The sequence below is a fragment of the Echinops telfairi genome, unplaced genomic scaffold (assembly GCF_000313985.2).
Source record: "Echinops telfairi isolate 266 unplaced genomic scaffold, ASM31398v2 ScPeMD7_655;HRSCAF=1070, whole genome shotgun sequence".
NCBI lineage: Eukaryota > Metazoa > Chordata > Mammalia > Afrosoricida > Tenrecidae > Echinops > Echinops telfairi.
This window is the reverse complement of record NW_022104553.1, coordinates 6,821,058-6,837,506: the sequence shown is the minus strand read 5'-3', so window position 1 is coordinate 6,837,506 and position 16,449 is coordinate 6,821,058. Positions and strand designations below refer to the sequence as shown.

The 16,449-nt window shown below is 39.1% G+C and overlaps 1 non-coding gene across 1 annotated transcript; it reads left to right on the top strand.

The window, feature by feature from the left end:
• Window positions 1-15,748: 15,748 nt before the first annotated feature.
• On the top strand, window positions 15,749-15,912 carry LOC115870402. Its single transcript, XR_004046681.1, has one exon. It is a non-coding gene; the product is annotated as a U1 spliceosomal RNA (small nuclear RNA).
• Window positions 15,913-16,449: the final 537 nt, after the last annotated feature.

The following is a 16,449-nucleotide window of genomic DNA, read 5'->3' as shown; positions in this document are numbered from 1 at the left end:
AAATGTGCTTTACACAATTGCTGTATATGTGGATTGTGATAAGAGTTGTATGAGCCCTTAATAAAACAATTTTTTTAAAGTCTACTAATAATCAGAACTTTAAAAAATGATGTGTAATGCAACATGTACATAAAATAGATATGCTACAAGTTAGTGAGTTCAGTGTTCCTCTTCTTGCTCTCTCTCTGACAATGTTTGGCTTTCACTCACGAGGTGTTCAATAGGTAACAATATTTTGACAGTATTCATAAGGCTTTAAGCAGCGAATTCCTCCAAAGTGACAAAAAATTCCGTCTTCGTAGTGTGTTCCTAGACCGAACGCTCCACTGAAACATGTTCATTTTGAGGGGCACAGCTGGCATTAGAAATACCAATGACTTAACTTCCAAAAAGGTGGCATCACATTTTCAAGAAGGCTTATTAACAACCTGCTATATGCAGATGACAGGAGAAGGATGATGCTTTCTACTTCCCACATATTTAAAGTCTTGGGTCACTATGAGTCAGAATGAACTCTATTGCAGTGAGTGTGTGTAATATTCAGATAATACAACGCAGCTTGCTGAAAGTGAGGAAGACTTAATGCAGCACTTGCTGATGAAGATCAAGGATTACATTCTTCATTATGGATTATAACTCAATGTAAATCAGACTAAAATCCTCACAAACTTACCGAGAGGTAAAATTATGATAAATGGAGAAAATAATTGAAGTTGTTATGGATTTTGTCTTACTTAGAAAAACAATCAGTACTCATGGAAGCAGCAGTCAAGCGATCAAAAGATGAGTTGCATAAAGTACATCTGCTGCACAGACCTCTTTAGAGTATTGGAAAAACAAGGATGCTACTTGGAAGATTAAGGTGCACCTGACCCAAGCCATAGTACTTCCCATCGCCTCAGATGCATGTGAAAGTAGAACATTGACTAAGGAAGACCAAAGAAGAGTGAATACGTTTGGATTGTGGTGCTGGAGAAGAAGATTGAAAGCACCGTGGACTCCCAAAAGGATGATTTGACCAGTCTTGGAAGAGGGATGGCCAGAGTGCTCCTTACAGGCAAGGATGATGAGATTTCATCTTGTATATTCATGTCAGGAGAGACCAGCCCCTAGAGAAGGACATTACATTTGGTCAAGTAGAGGGGCACCAATAAAGAGGAAAGCCCTCAAGGAGATGAGTTGACACAATAGCTCCAACAATGGGCTCAAACTTAGGGAAAATGAGGATGGCACCGGAGAAGGCAGTGTATTGTTCTGTTGTGCTTAAGGTCGCTGTGGGTCAGGACCAACTGAATGGTACCTCACAACAACAACAACAGTTTCCAGCATCACAGCAACACGCAAGCCACCACAGTAAAACAAATGGGCAGACAAGTGGTTGTCCCAGTCTTTGCCCGCGTACAAAGACATCACATGTCAGACTCCTTAACAGGAGTGAGGAGAGGAGTTGATGAAGAGTCCTGACCAAGAAAATGGAGTTTCTAAATAGCAGGCTCAACATTGTCTGAGTGCATTGACCTATGGAAATGGCATTCTAAAGCCACAGAACAGAGACTCAAAGCAAGATAGGGCTAAGGGCTGAAAGTCATAGTGATGTAAAGGATTAACCTTGATCAGCAAAGGTCAAATATAACCTGCACTTGTATAAAACAACACTAAAAAGTCTGCCACTTCTTAGTTAAGACAAGTTCATGCAATGTGTGAACTTACTTTTCGCTTACATGAGGTAACGTCATGATGTCTAGCCCTTTAGGAAGTAGCTCCAAGGTGCTAGTTTGCTGTTCTTAGTTGACATCAGGTAGGCAATGCCTCATAGTGACTTCATGTAAAACAAATCGAAACACTACCCGGACATGTGCAATACTTATGATTTTTGTCATCTTTAAGTCCATTATTGAGGCAATGGTATCAATCCATCTTTTGAAGTGTTCCCTCCCTGATGGGAATCATGTGTCATTTTCTAGTGATTGGACTTTCCTGGTGATCTGTCCAAAGTAAGAGTGCCAAAGGCTTGCAATTCTTACGACTAAAGAGTATTTTGGTTGTACTTCTTTCTGAGGAATTTGTTTATTCTTCTAGTTAATATTATTGCTCAGCACCAGAGTTTGAATGCCTCAGTTCTTTCTTTTACATTGATCAACGATCAAATGCATTTGCTAGCATTATTGAAGCATTGTCTTTGCTCTTTAAATAATTTTCAAATTTTTATTTATGTATTTTTGTAACAGATCTTTGAAATAAAATTTGATTATTGATATAAGTAGAATGATATTAAACATTTAGTTTTTGTTACTTCCAAACAATTTCGCTCTTCTTATCACTATGCCAACCTTTTTAACACATCGAAGTTCTCAATAAGTTTGGATGAAATTAATCAGATGGAACAGAGCTATTACATAAGAATATATTTTGATCATTAAACAATATTCTGAATGGATACATTTAATCTCTATCAGGAGAGTAATACACTGAAAATTTACAAAATCATGCCAGATGTGGCATTATATAATATTCACCTTATGAAAGTATCATCACACTGCTGTTACCAAGGGATCTTTTTCCCCTTAGTGTTAATGACTACATTGCAGATAGGCCAATCAACTTGCTTGTGACTACATATCTGAATGGCAAAGTCAAGTTCTGAGCTCAGATTCTCTGACTCCAGAACCATAAGACAAAATATAAAGAGCAAGCAAACAAGCAAACAGTCAAGCAAAAGAGGTGGGGGGAGGAGAGACACTAATCAACTGAAGATGTTTAAATGCTCCCAAGTCTATATTCTATTGTTGTAATGGAAAAATATAATTTTACATGCCGAGTAAGTAATGAAAATAATCGTCTATTTTATCCAAAGATTTCTAAAATCCCATCATTTGTGAATGATTTAGATTATATAAAGGATGGTAGTGGTGTAGTGGGTTGCACTTTGGGCTGTGAACAGTAAGGTCAGCTGTTTGAAACCACCAGCTGCTCCTCCGGAGAACAATGAGGTGATCTACTCCAGCACACAGTTGTCTAAGAAACCCAAAGAGGCAGTTCTACCCAATTTTACAAGGTCAATAAGAGTCAAACTTTACTTGGCAGTGAGTTTTTTCTTTCTTGTTTTTTGTTTGTTTGATAAGTTATATAGTTGGATTTATGTAGCACATGATTTCTTTATAACAAGTACCCTTCCTTTTAATATGAACTCAGGTAAGAAGGGGACATGTGACTGTGATTCTGACCCTGCACTACCCTGGTCTATTACCCTTGCGTATTTTAAAATAACTATTCCTTGCTTCCATGCAAATAAACAGAGAAACATTCTGGTAGTTTCTTCTCTAATTTGAAGAACTGATTCCGACCAAAGACATTATTTGTTGGTAGTGATACTAAAGCTGTTAGTCATAATGGTGTTTTACCAGAAGACAGAACGATGACAAGCATATACAGTTAGATTCTGTAGGATAAAGTAAATTTAAGATGTATAAAAGAAAGAACCCTTCATCCCATACAGTGGTTGCTGAATCTACCCTAGCACCATTTTCATATTTAAGAGCAAAGTATACATGCGTGAGTTAGTTAATTGTGCCAGCCTGGCCGATAATCACATGTGGTGCTGGTTGAAAGGCGGAGGGATAAATGGGTGGTGAAGCCTCGCCTTTCTAGTTCTCGGGTCTCTTGTTTTGTGATGGTTGCATCGGGTGCAGCTGCCTTAGCGGTTCCCTGCTTCAGCTTGCAAGATTGACTTCCTACAAGACATCCCCAAGGAGAAGCTACATGGACCTATCCCGATGCAGCCCTGGGTGCTGGAGCAGCCGTGTGGAGACCCCTGCTAGTGCTGAGATGCTTATTCGTTCATGGACTCAGCTTTCCTCCTGCAGTCGGCATTATTGCCTCTGTTTTGTGAGGTGAAGGACTTTGTGGACTGGTGTTGGGTTAATGGGTTAATGTTGGACTTGTGGGCTTGGGCAGCATTGGGTTGGGATGTTTTCGTGATGCACCTTTTCTTTGCATAAAACTCTCTCTTATACATGAGTTGTTGTGGATTTGTTTCTCTAAAGTACCCAGACTAATACAATGCTGCATCTAACTTTTCTTTTAATTATACAAGTCTCTGATTTTATGGGGGAATGTATCCTCAGAACAGGTATTATCTTTGGTTTGTTAATCCATAAAAGCATTTATTGTTTTCTTTCTGCATTCATTCATTCTTCTTCTTTTTTTAATAGGGTCTAATAATTTTAAAGAACAACTAGAAAGACACAGATACAGGAGTATTCCTGTAATCATGTAACCAGTGTTCATTGAGCAAATTCTGTGTTTTGCCCAATACTTCCTAGGTGGCACAAAAGGTTAGGCTTTGCCTATTAACCTAAAAGTTAATTGTTGTAAATGCTTCAGCAGTACCATGGAGGAAGGGTCAGGCAATCTGCCTGTCTAATCTAAGAGTATAGCCAAGAAAACCCTATGGAGCAGTTCCACTCATGGATATCTATAAGGGGAAATTAACTCAGGGGCAATGGTTCATTCTTGTTTCCTCTTTAGGAGCCTCTGTGGCACAGTGGAGTAAGCATTGGGCTGCCAAGCCACCAGCCTCTCAAAGGGAGAAAGATGAGGCTTTCTTGTTCTACAGCGTTAGAAACCTTCGGCAACAGTTCTATGCTGTCCTATAGGGTCACTATGGATCAGAATTGTTTCAGCGGCAGACAGTTTTGACCAAGGCAGATGTGGCACCCTGTTCCCTGTGAGCCGTACAAGCAGAAGATGTTAGTTGTACACAAACAATGGATCTGATAGGCTGCGACAATAAAAAAATAAACATTAAAAAATCTTGACAGTTAAGGCATCCAAGACTGTGATTGAGTGCGTTTAAACCAATTGATCTAATCTAATCTAGTCATATTTCTGAATCCCATTCATCCGTTGAGCACTTCTTCGTGGCCCATGGCTTTCTATGCTTGTCCAAACTGCATGACACAAGCACAGTTTAGGATCAAGAGCTCCAGTTTCTATTTCTGAGCTGCCCATGTGTGCCACAAAGCCCAGCCCCTCCTCTCTCTCATTTAGGATGGGCCGATAGAGTGACTGTGAACTGTGGGAATTCATTTCCCAAGCAGGAAGTGAGCGTAGGAAGAAGCACAACAAAGTGAAGGCATGTCCTGGTAACTAAATCCACGTCTGTGATTAATCAAAAGGCACTGGTGAGTCACAGCGAGGAGAGCAGGGTTCCCCACTTCAGTAATCAGCAGCAGCAGGCCACATCACAATGTAGTTTCTTGAGGCTTGACTCTCTGCTCTCTATTGCCCCATAGGCATGCATTCGTAGGCAGAATGGAAGAGCCTGAGTCTTTAAGTCATTGTTTTCAAGCTCCAGGGCTTTCACAGAAATGCCTGACACAATAGTATCCTAAGGAAGATCTGCTACCTCGGTGGAAGCAGACCTGTGTAATTGATGATTGTCTGGGACTTCTTGTTCCTGCGGCTCTGTGATGAGGTCTACAGGAGCTGTGGCACTTTTCCTCTGGTTCATGCTGGCACCCTGGCTGGCTTTAGGAGCACCCTGCCCTCTTGTGCATTATCTCTCCCCAGGAGATCTTAAGGGGACTCCCAGGCAAATTTGCTTAGGGCTTCACATTTTCAAAGTCAGCCCCTGGAAAGTGTTATCTTCTGTGGTATATTCTCCTGGGCAGGAAGTGTGCTTTGGAGGAAAGCAAATCATTCATATTCATCACAGACGACAGCCTAACAAGAGGACACTAACGGTCACTGCAGGGGAATATGTGTATATGGAGCTCCTGAACGGAAATAATAGCTCACATTCCCAACTGCAGACAGATTGTAGCTTGATATACTTACTCTCTGATATAAGTGGGGCAGAGGCTGGGAAATTCATAAGACAAAGTTTTAGAACATTTAGAACATTTACTTTTTACATTAACTGCATTTGTAAGTAAACATTTCTAAGTAGACATCAGTGTATACTGAGCTAGAGGGTATTTAGAATATTAATAGTCCGCAAATACTGATTCACAGGTTCTTACTTAAAATGGAGTTAAGCACCACTTTTGAATTCAGTTAAAAAAATCAAACAACGAACTTTGGAATTTAAATTATAAGAACATTAAAATCTGCTTGAAGTGTAAATATTTCATTTCTTTATAAAGTTGTAGTATCTGTCATTACTGTCTCCTTTTATTTAGTGTATCAGAATAATTTGAGAGTTGATACATGGCCCATTAAATAGTCTGCTCAGAGAGCCTTTAACATCATATACTGTGTTAGTCCGGGTTGACTAGAGAAACAAATCTATTGTCACTCATGTATGTGTAGGAGAGAACTTTATATCAAGAAGTAATCTTGCATCAAAAAACACCCCAGCCCAGTCCAGGTCAAGCCCATAAGTCCAATATTAGCCCATATGTCCAATTCTCTAAGTCCAATATTAGCCAATATGTCTGATACTCGTCTTTAAATTCCTCTTCAGACTCACAAAACACATGCAATGATGCTGAGGCTGGAAGACCACAGACCAGTGGGTGGAAAGTCTTGTGGATCCAGTGGTAGTGGAAGCATCTCAGAGCTGGTATGGGTCTCCACCTGGCTTCTCCAGCTCCAGGGTTCTGGCTGCCATCAGCATAGCTCCATGTGGCTTGCCAACAGGAATGTGTAGCAGAGAAAGAGTGTGTCCCGCCTCCAGGGAGGAAGAGAGAAAAACTCCCAGAATCCTCATGAGAAGGTCACTACCGACAAGGAAGCATCAATCAGGCTGTGACCTGATTGACAGGCTAGACCCCATCCTTATAACCTATTTAACAAGTTGGCATGAAATTATGTAACTACCACATATAATAACAGAATTGGTATAGACCGAGGGGTTTCCTCTCAGTCCCAGGTAAAGTTCATCCCGAATCAGAAATATGAGTGGGCATTTGTAGCTCAAGGGTAAAATTTTCATTTTCCCTAAAGGAGAAACTAGAGTTTGCTTACTGGCCAATGCAGTGGAGTTTGTGTTGTTATGATGCTGAACTGGTTTCGGAGTACCTTCTAGATTGGACAAAGGAAGGAAGCCTGGCAATGAATCACAATGGTCTGCTCCACCAATGGCATAGGACCAATCAGCACTGTGCTCTATTTTGTATAGGGACACCACAGGTCAGAGGTTGATTCAACCAGAGCTAACAACAACAACAACAACAACATTATCAATATGAAATATTATACAGCAAATCTAAAAATCAGTCTTTGATCAAACCAAATGGTCTAGCATGAAATGAGACAAACACAAAAGGACACATTTTGATTGGTCCCAATTTTATGAACAGGCATATAAATCAAGATATGGGTTTATTTTTGGTTACCCAGAATTGGGAGACACTTTTCATGGGCTTAACTTAACTGTTAAGCAAAAGGTCAGCAGTTTGCGCAGACCAGCTGCTTCCCTAAAGATACCCTATGGAAGTCACTATGATTCAGAATCAATTTAATGACAATGGATTTGAGGGCCAAGGAAGAACTAGGAAAACTCAAATGTGTGGTGAAGGGTCCCTTAACATGATTAATAATAATTTAATCAGAACTCCTAGCTCAATGGTCAGTTTATGCTAATAAGTTAAGGCAGCTGTTCACCTCTGTTAAGGACCATTTGATCCTGGAAATTCCCACATCACTTGTTCTTTTGCCACAGAAGGTATTTGCAGATAGAGAATTTTTTTTTCTGAAAAAGTTGCTATTGAATATTTGAAATATGAATACTTTTCTTCTCTCGATTATCAAAACTCTTACAGATAGATGTGTTTGTACAATTGTTTTTCTCTAATTTTTTGTGGACATCAACACGTTGGTTTGAAGAAAGCCATTTGATCATATAATTGTGTCTGGAACAAACATTCTTATGACCCAATACACAGACATGGGTTTATAGCATCCAATTACCCAACCTAGATGAAAACCACCTTACTTCAAAGAAAATAGAAACTATTTTTCCTTTAGGTATATTTTTTCCAAAACAAGATTTGATATATCAACAGAACTTAGAGAAAAAATTAAGTTTCCAATGTTGGTACTATTTTGTGCTTTTACTGATGATTTTTTTTTTCCTTCGCTGACTTAAATAACACAATGGGAAATAGTCCCGCTCTCCCATGAAACTATGAAAACGGCTAACGATAGAACAAGAACTAGAGAAAGTAATATAAAATGAAAGACTAGGTTTAGGAACATGGCATAGTCATGTTAGAAAAAAATTGTTTTCTGTTTATAAAATGACTGTTCTCGATTTAATGTTGTCAGTGGTCCTTCCTGATTTTCTTAATATCCGAATGAAGAATCACTTGATGGCAACGAACACCATTCACCTAATGACTTAGAGTGCTTTGCCCTAGGGCCACAATTTCATCTCCTACTCTCTGAAGATATAATTTGGTTTCGCCATGACTTAATTTCTTTAGAGTTTGAGCCCAGGGGTTTCCAATAATTTCTTTTCTACAGCACCATGTTGGTAAAACACACAAAGGAATAGCCAATAGAATGTGGATAGTCTATACTTCTTTTATGAATAAAACATTATAAAATAACCCTGCCAATTTTGCTCAATAACCCCTTCTTCTAGTGGACACTTCTAATTGTTTAAACTTAATACTCAATGAAATTAAAAAAAAATCTAATAACAGTTGTTCGGTTAAGTTGATTTGACTCATAGCGACCATATGATCCAGTAGAATGGAATGAACCACTGCCTCATCCTGCACCATACTCATAATTGTTATGTTTAAATCCATGGTTGTATGCAGCCCTTTATCAATATGCTGAATTAAAGGTGACCTTCCACTTTACTAAATATAGTGTCCTTTTCCAGGACATATTCTTCATGGTAATGTGTCCAAAATACATGAGATGGAGTCTTGCCACACTCTCTTTTAAGGACCGTTCTGATTGTACTTCTTCCAAAACAAATTTATTTGTTCCTCTGGCAGTCCATGGCATCTTAAAAATACTTCACCAACACCATAAATCAAAGTCATCCATTCCTCTTTCGTCTTCTCTATCCATAACAGTTAGACCATCTAATTTCTGTTTTGAGAGTACAGCATAAGAATAAACCTTGACCTCTGTAAATATTTATATTTTGAAGTTCCACATAGAAGATTTTTTATATGCCATTAACATGCTGACAGTAACAATATATGGGCTTTCATTTTACATTACCATTACCGTGTTTAAATTAAACTTTTCTTTGTATCAGTGCTTTGGCCTGAGACTAAATGATACTCAATCTGCATTCCCTTAGAGGATGCACAGAACATTTGAGAATGGCTTTCACATTCTGACAACCTTGCAATTTTCTTTAAACAAATTCTTCTCCCCAAATTCCCTACAGAGCAGCTATTGTACCCTTTTGTTGATTGTAGTGGACGAATTGCAGAGCTCCAATTACCTCCCAATGGACCACCCACAACAAGAAGGTTTTATCTTGCCAGCACAGCAGCACTGCCAGCCTCTTTGCCTCCTGAAGACTGGAGGGAGGTCTTTGTTTTAGCCCCATCCTCTGATTTTATCCTTTAAAAACTCCTCTGGCCTACATCTGTACTTTTTCTGACATGGACCAACCTAATCAACTGCTCCAAAACACATTAGAGTAAATACAGTGTCTGATGTAATAATAGTTAGATGGTAAAGAAAACATAATGTCCTTTTGGATAGGAGGTAGACGGCTTTCAAAAAAAGTAGGGCTTTGTCGTGATGTGATGTGAAATGGCAGAGAGGGATGGCCATTGGAAAGAAGCAACCGAGTATAATGGGGCAAATTGGCTTCCAGTGTTCTTCTGATACTGTGAGTATTGAGTCAATACTTTAAATTTACATTTTAAAAATTCAATCTTATGAAATAGATCATTCTTGTTAGTGACACAGGATTCAAAAGAGCTATTTGTATTATGAGGTTTGATAGGATTTCTGTCAAGGTAGATTATAGATTTAAAATAAATTCTATTTCCTAGGCAATGTAGATTTTGATTATTTGATTTAATATTTTCCCCATTAACTTTGAATGACATTAATGTGATTTTTGGAGCGATGTGCTACTTTGTATTCAAATCTCTTTTTGGTTCTTTTCCAACTTTAAGGAAAATTCTTGAATTTTCAGCAATCAAATGCTATTTCAATTGAATGCAAACTATTTTGAAAATAAATACCTAGTGTTAGGTAGCCAGAGACAGGGACATGGGGTTGTCTCTCCCTGCCTGAAGGCCCCCTACAGGATAATGGAAGAGAGTCAGGCAAGCCTTAGCCAGCCATAAAGACTACTGGGCATGTGCCAATTCAAGCCCAAGCCAGGTGGGCGGTACACTTGGGCAGCCCAAACTAGGCCAAGGTGGGCTTAATTCAGCCAATGGGTCATCCAATACCTTTGACCATGTGTCCCAGCCAGAGGTCTCAAATACTTTGACAGCAGGATGGCTGCCCTCCACCCCCCAAGCCCTTTGGCTCCTGTCCTGTGCCTTCTGGTCTCAGGCTACCACATGTAGGTGTATAGTCCCATAAGTTTGCCTGTGTCCAGTGGTGATCCCAGGAACAGTTTACACAAGGTTGGGCATGCTTCCTTAAAATAACGTGTACTCTTTTGAGACTGTAAACCCTGAAACGTCTTCCATCCTTTATAAAAACCCACTTGGTTCACAAACCAGGCTTCGGTGTGAATTCTTTCTCATGGTAAGCCAAGAACTGAGGTATTTCCTACCTGAGAAATCTAACAGTGTCAAATATTAGTAGTTTCTAAATCTGGGTAATTTCTGATAAATAAACACTCTAAAATTAAGTGAGTTTAATAGAATATCAGAATAAAAAATTCTATTCTTAATGTATTCATACTTTCTTCACTAATTCAATAATAAATTGTGTTCCCTCCTCACTCCATTTTTTTTCCTTTCATCAAAAAGTAACTTATAACTGAAGACCTATGATTCAACACCAAAATCCGTAGCATGTTTAGTGTTTAAATATTCAAAGTACTATTGCTATATAAGATAAAAATATTTTGGAATGCTAAAAAATAGCTAAGAGCAACTTTAAAAACTAGGAACAAAGAACCACAAACATATATCTGTTAGCTGAATTTAATTATTTCTGCTTTTTATCATAATTTCAAGACCTACATCTATTATTTTATAATCTGATCATTTTGAATCATCTACCTATAATTAGGCTGGGACCGTTCGATTTTTAAATATATGTTCTCAACTCATTGCCATAGAGTTAATAGCAATTTTGCAACCCATGACAATTTTACTGAAGATCATCCAGCAATGGTTGCAGCAGTACATTGGCAGGTACCACACAGAACAAGAAAATACTCCATGGTTTAAAATGAGGAAAGGTGTGCAGCAGGGTTGCAGCCTCTCATTATATTTATTCAATCTGCAATCTGAGCTGATAAACAGAAGAGCTGGACTATAGGAAGAAGAATGTGTCATCAGTATTGGAGGAAGACTTATTAACCACCTGTAATATCCAGATGACACACCTGGAGTACTAGCTGATAAATATCAAGTATTACAGCTTTCAGGATGAATTACAACTCAATGTGAAGAAAACCAAAATCCTCATACTGGAGCAAGGGGAATGTCATGATAAATGGTGAAAAGATTGAGGTCGCCAAGGATTTCATCTTACATGGATCCACAATCAAGGCTCATGGAAGCAGCAGTTAAGAGTTCAAATGCATTTTACTAAGTGAATCTGCTGCGCAAGACCTCTTACTTTTATTTTTAATTATTTTATTAAATTATAACACGTCATACAATTTAATAGTTCAGTCATATTCAGAAGGGTTGTGCAATCATTACGCCAATCAACTTTGGAACACTTTCTTCCTTCTTGTGCCCATTTCCTCCATCCTCTCCTTCCGTACCCCTAGGTAATTAGGTGATTCCACCTGTGCTAGCTTCTTTATTCAGAAAAACATATAAAACAAGGAAAAAGGAAAAACAAAACAGAATAAGAAACACTGATCCCATAAAACAGAGAAAGGACTAAAACTAAGAAAAAGCAGAAATTAAAGAAATTAAGATGAATTGGAAGTGGGTTCCAAGAGAGATCTGGTGGCAAAATGTTATATTCCACTCTAAATACAGCTGCTACAACCCATTTTACAATGCTCTTTGTCTGATAGGGCTGTGGATATTCCTAGTCTATAGACAATGGGGATTCACTGGAGAATCAATCCACTCAGGAACCTTGTAAATAGATTAGTTAGACTTCCACTATCTTCTGCAAAGTAAGTGTTCAGAATATAGGCCCTGGTACCTTTATTTCTTCCAATTTGGGGTTTTAGTGTTTACAATCCTTCTTCTGAGTGAACTTAGCTGGATCTTTTTGTTTTGGGACAAGCCTGTAGGACACTATTTTTTTCTGCTAGATGGGCACCATTGGATTACTTCATCACATTTCACTATGGCATTCATATCTTTGGTCATCACCACATGAGGGCAAGTACCAGGATGAAAACATCATCAGAATTAATTGTTCCTATATTATGGATATGCTCACATGAGACCTCGAAATCCATTCATTTAACTGTGGTTTATACATGTCCCTGGTTCACTTTTGGACACAACTTTATCAATTGTTGTATATTGTCCCCATGGGACTTAAGGTAAGTCTATTGATAGTAACATAATTATAATCAATGGTAAAAAAAAATTGTTCAAAGGATTTTATACATTTGTAGGACATCTTACATGCTCCAATACATAAATTGCCAATGTACATAATCATAACATTGGTGATTAGACACTAGTTACACAAGCCATGAAGGCTGACAATATGACAATATTTTCAGTTATGTTACATTCATTACAATGGCAGGACCATGCCTGGGACATGAATACATGTCATAAAAAGAGGACATGAAAACAGCAAATATTTGTTGGTCTCAGGCCATCATTAGTTGGGTACCCTCACAGCAATAAGGCTGAACCCACCCAAAGTCCAATGATCACCCATTTCCTACTCTTAGGATAGTGAGCATATACCTCTTATCTCAACAGAGTATTACAATCTTGAGTTCAAGGGAGTATTTCATTTCCTTAGTTCAGCTACAAGTGAGTTCAAGGCAGAGTACACAAAGTGTACTGTGCGCACAGTGGGGTTTCAAATTTGGGCCATTCTAGTGTGATCTATGAAGGGTGTTGTATATTTCAAAAGGACAGTGTCCCATGTCCCAGTTGTTTACAGGGTGCTTCCTGGGGTAGTTAGTTTATTGTGCCAACCTGGCCGACAAACACATGTGGGGTTAATTGAAGGGTGGAGAGATAAATGGCTTGGTGAGTCTCGCCATTCTAGTTCTCGGGTCTGTTGCTTTGTGATGGTCGGACCAGGGTGCAGCTGCCTTAGCCAGTTCCCTGCTTCAGCTGGCAAGGTTCACTTCCTGAAAGACATCCCCAAGGAGAAGCTGCATGGACCTACCCCGATGCAGCCCTGGGTGCTGGAGCAGTCCTATGGAGACCCCCGCCAACACTGAGATGCTTACACATTCACTGATTCAGCTTTCCTCCTGCAGTTGGTGTCATTGAGTGTGTGTTGTGAGATGGAGGAGGACTTTATGGATTGGTGTTGGACATATGGGTTAATGTTGGACTTGTGGGCAAAGGGAGCACTGGGTTGGGATGTTTTCTTGATGTGCACTTCCCCTTTATATGAAACTCTCTCTTATACATGAGTTTCTGTGGATTTGTTTCTCTAACGTACCCAGACTAATATACCCAAGCCACTAGGGGTTGATTGGAAACTAGGTCAAAAGTGCCCAGTGAGGAACTAATACCATATATATTCTCCCTCTGCAGTTTCTATAGGTAGTGTTAAGCATTTTTCTCAATGGGGGTTGCCCTACCAGCCTTCCTACTATCAAAGTATAACAGCTTTCTCCAATACAAACATGGCCCTTCATTCTTCTTCTTCCCATTTCCCAGTTGTTAGGTTGTCGTTATGTGACATTGAGTTGGTCCAACCTCACAGCCACAGTATGCACAACAGAATGAAACACTGCATGGTCCTGGCCATCTTATCAGTTGTTCCTATGCCTCAGCTCATGGTTGCAGCCAGGTGCCAATCCATGTCTTTGAGAGTTTTCCACTGTTTTCCTGCTCTTCCACTTTACCAAGCATACGGTGCTTTCTCAGGGACTGGTCTCACCCGAAAATATGTCCAAATACTGTAAAATAGTCACGCCATCATTGCCTATAAGGAGCACCCTGGTCGTACTTCTTCCAAGACAGATCAATTTGTGCTTTTACCAATTCAGGTCCTTACAGTATTCTTCTCCAGCACCACATTTTCCCAGTAAAGTTCGTTAATTACTCTCGGAAAGTTGTCTATGGATTTGAGGTGACAGTATAACACTGTTATATGGCAAAATGTAATTGATTGCTCTCTTCCGATTACTTGGGAAATTGACCCCATCTAGATTGAGGCTACCACTCTTGTGGTTGTTTTAAAAATATTCTAATATGGGAATAATACATACTTTATGGTAACTAGGTAGGCACATTACCTCACCATTTGGTGGATATTGTTAGAGAATTACAAGGTCTGGGAACTGAAGATTTGTCTTTTTGTGATTGAATAACTTGATTCAGCATAATGGTTTCTAGGTCCATTCATGTCATGAGGTGTTTCATGGCTTCATCACTGTTTTTTTTTTTTTAGGAATGCAAAATGTTCTGTTTTTCGATGTACCAGAGTTTCTTTATCCATTCTTCTATTGATGGGCATTTAGGCTGTTTTTAGCTTCTTACTATTGTGAACTTTGCTACAACATACATGGGTGAGCATATGTCTGCTCTTATTTGGTCTCTTGCTTCATTGAGTTACATGAGGGAGGAACCCCCCAAAATGGATTTTTTTCAAAGATATGTATTTAATTATTATTATTATTATTATTATTATTATTTTTTACAAAACAACATTATCACCTTTAAAGCACTCTCATTACACCGGATACACTTCTCAAATCTGAGATTCCATTCTTGGAAACATTTTTCAAACTTATCTCTTTGGACTGCTAGCAGCACCTCCATTGTTTTTTTCTTCACCTCTTTGTCATCAAATCACTGTTCTATCATGTTCCTCTGCATTTTCAGAAACAAAAAGAAGTCGCATGAAACAATGTCAGGTGAGTAAGGTACATGGGGCAAGAGAAGCATGCTGTTTTTTGCCCCAAACTGGCTGATCGAGATGGCTGCATGAGCAGATGGATTGACATGTTGGCAAAACCAGTCCCTCGTCTACCACAAATCGGGCCTTTTTTGTTGCACCCTGTTATGCAAGCTCGTCAGAAACCCTAAATAAAAAGCTTGGTTAAGAGTGTGACCTGGTGGAAAGAACTGAAAGTGCTCTAGAAGTTGACATTTTCCTCTGTTCAGGAAGTTGACAGATGTTCAGACATTTGTCATCAATCGACATCTCACCTTTTTTGAAATGGGAAAACCACTCCCACACTTGATATTTCCCCCCATTGTGCTGTTCTTATAAACTGTGATTAACATCACAACAGTTTCTGCGGCATTTTTCCTGAGCATGAAACAAAATTTCATAGCCATATGCTGGTCTTTTAAATCGGCCATCACAGAAAATGAGGTTTGAGTGAAATTGCTTTTACGAAAACACTCACTGTTACCAGAGAGAACCTTCCCAGGCGATGCCACTGGTTGCCCTAACTCAGAGTTGCTCAATGCTTGCCTAGTGGGAAAAATGTGTACTGTGAAAACTCCTCATACTTACCTGGCAGGGGAGATACCATGATCATGAAGGTGGTTTTCTCAGGGCGAGGCTTATCCATTGCAGTCCAGATGTGCTGACCCCTGCGATTTCCCCAATCGTGGGAAACTCGACTGCATAATTTGTGGTAGTGGGGGACTGCATTCACGCTCTCCCCTGTATTAAAAAAAAGAAGAAAAAAGCTCCTCTCTGCCCAGAGCAATTCTGTTTTTGGGGGGGTACTCCCTGGTATGTCCGGGCGAGGTATTGTTGAGTTGTAATGGTACTCCTAGACTCAGTTGTTGCAAGAAATGCCATATCTCTTTCCACAATGGTTATACAAGCTTACAGTCCCACGAGTTCTAATATTTACACATCCACACAAGCATTTGTTGTTCTCTGATTTTTTTTTTTTTAATTGGGCTATCTTTGTGGGTTTATGGTGATATCTCATCATTTTTTTATTTGGATCTCCCAGATGGCTAGTGAGCTTGAGTAGTGATATTTTCACTGTATTCAATCATCCTATTCATGAACATGGGATGTTCTTCCAGTTGCAAAGGACTCTTTTGGTGTCTTTTAATAGTGTTTTGTTATTTCCTTTGTGCAGGTCTGTTTTTCCCTTTGGTTCAGTTTATTTGAAGTATTTCCTGTTTTGTGTAGCTATAGTAAACAGTACTGTTTTTTGGATGTCTTCTTCAGAGTTATCTTCTTCTT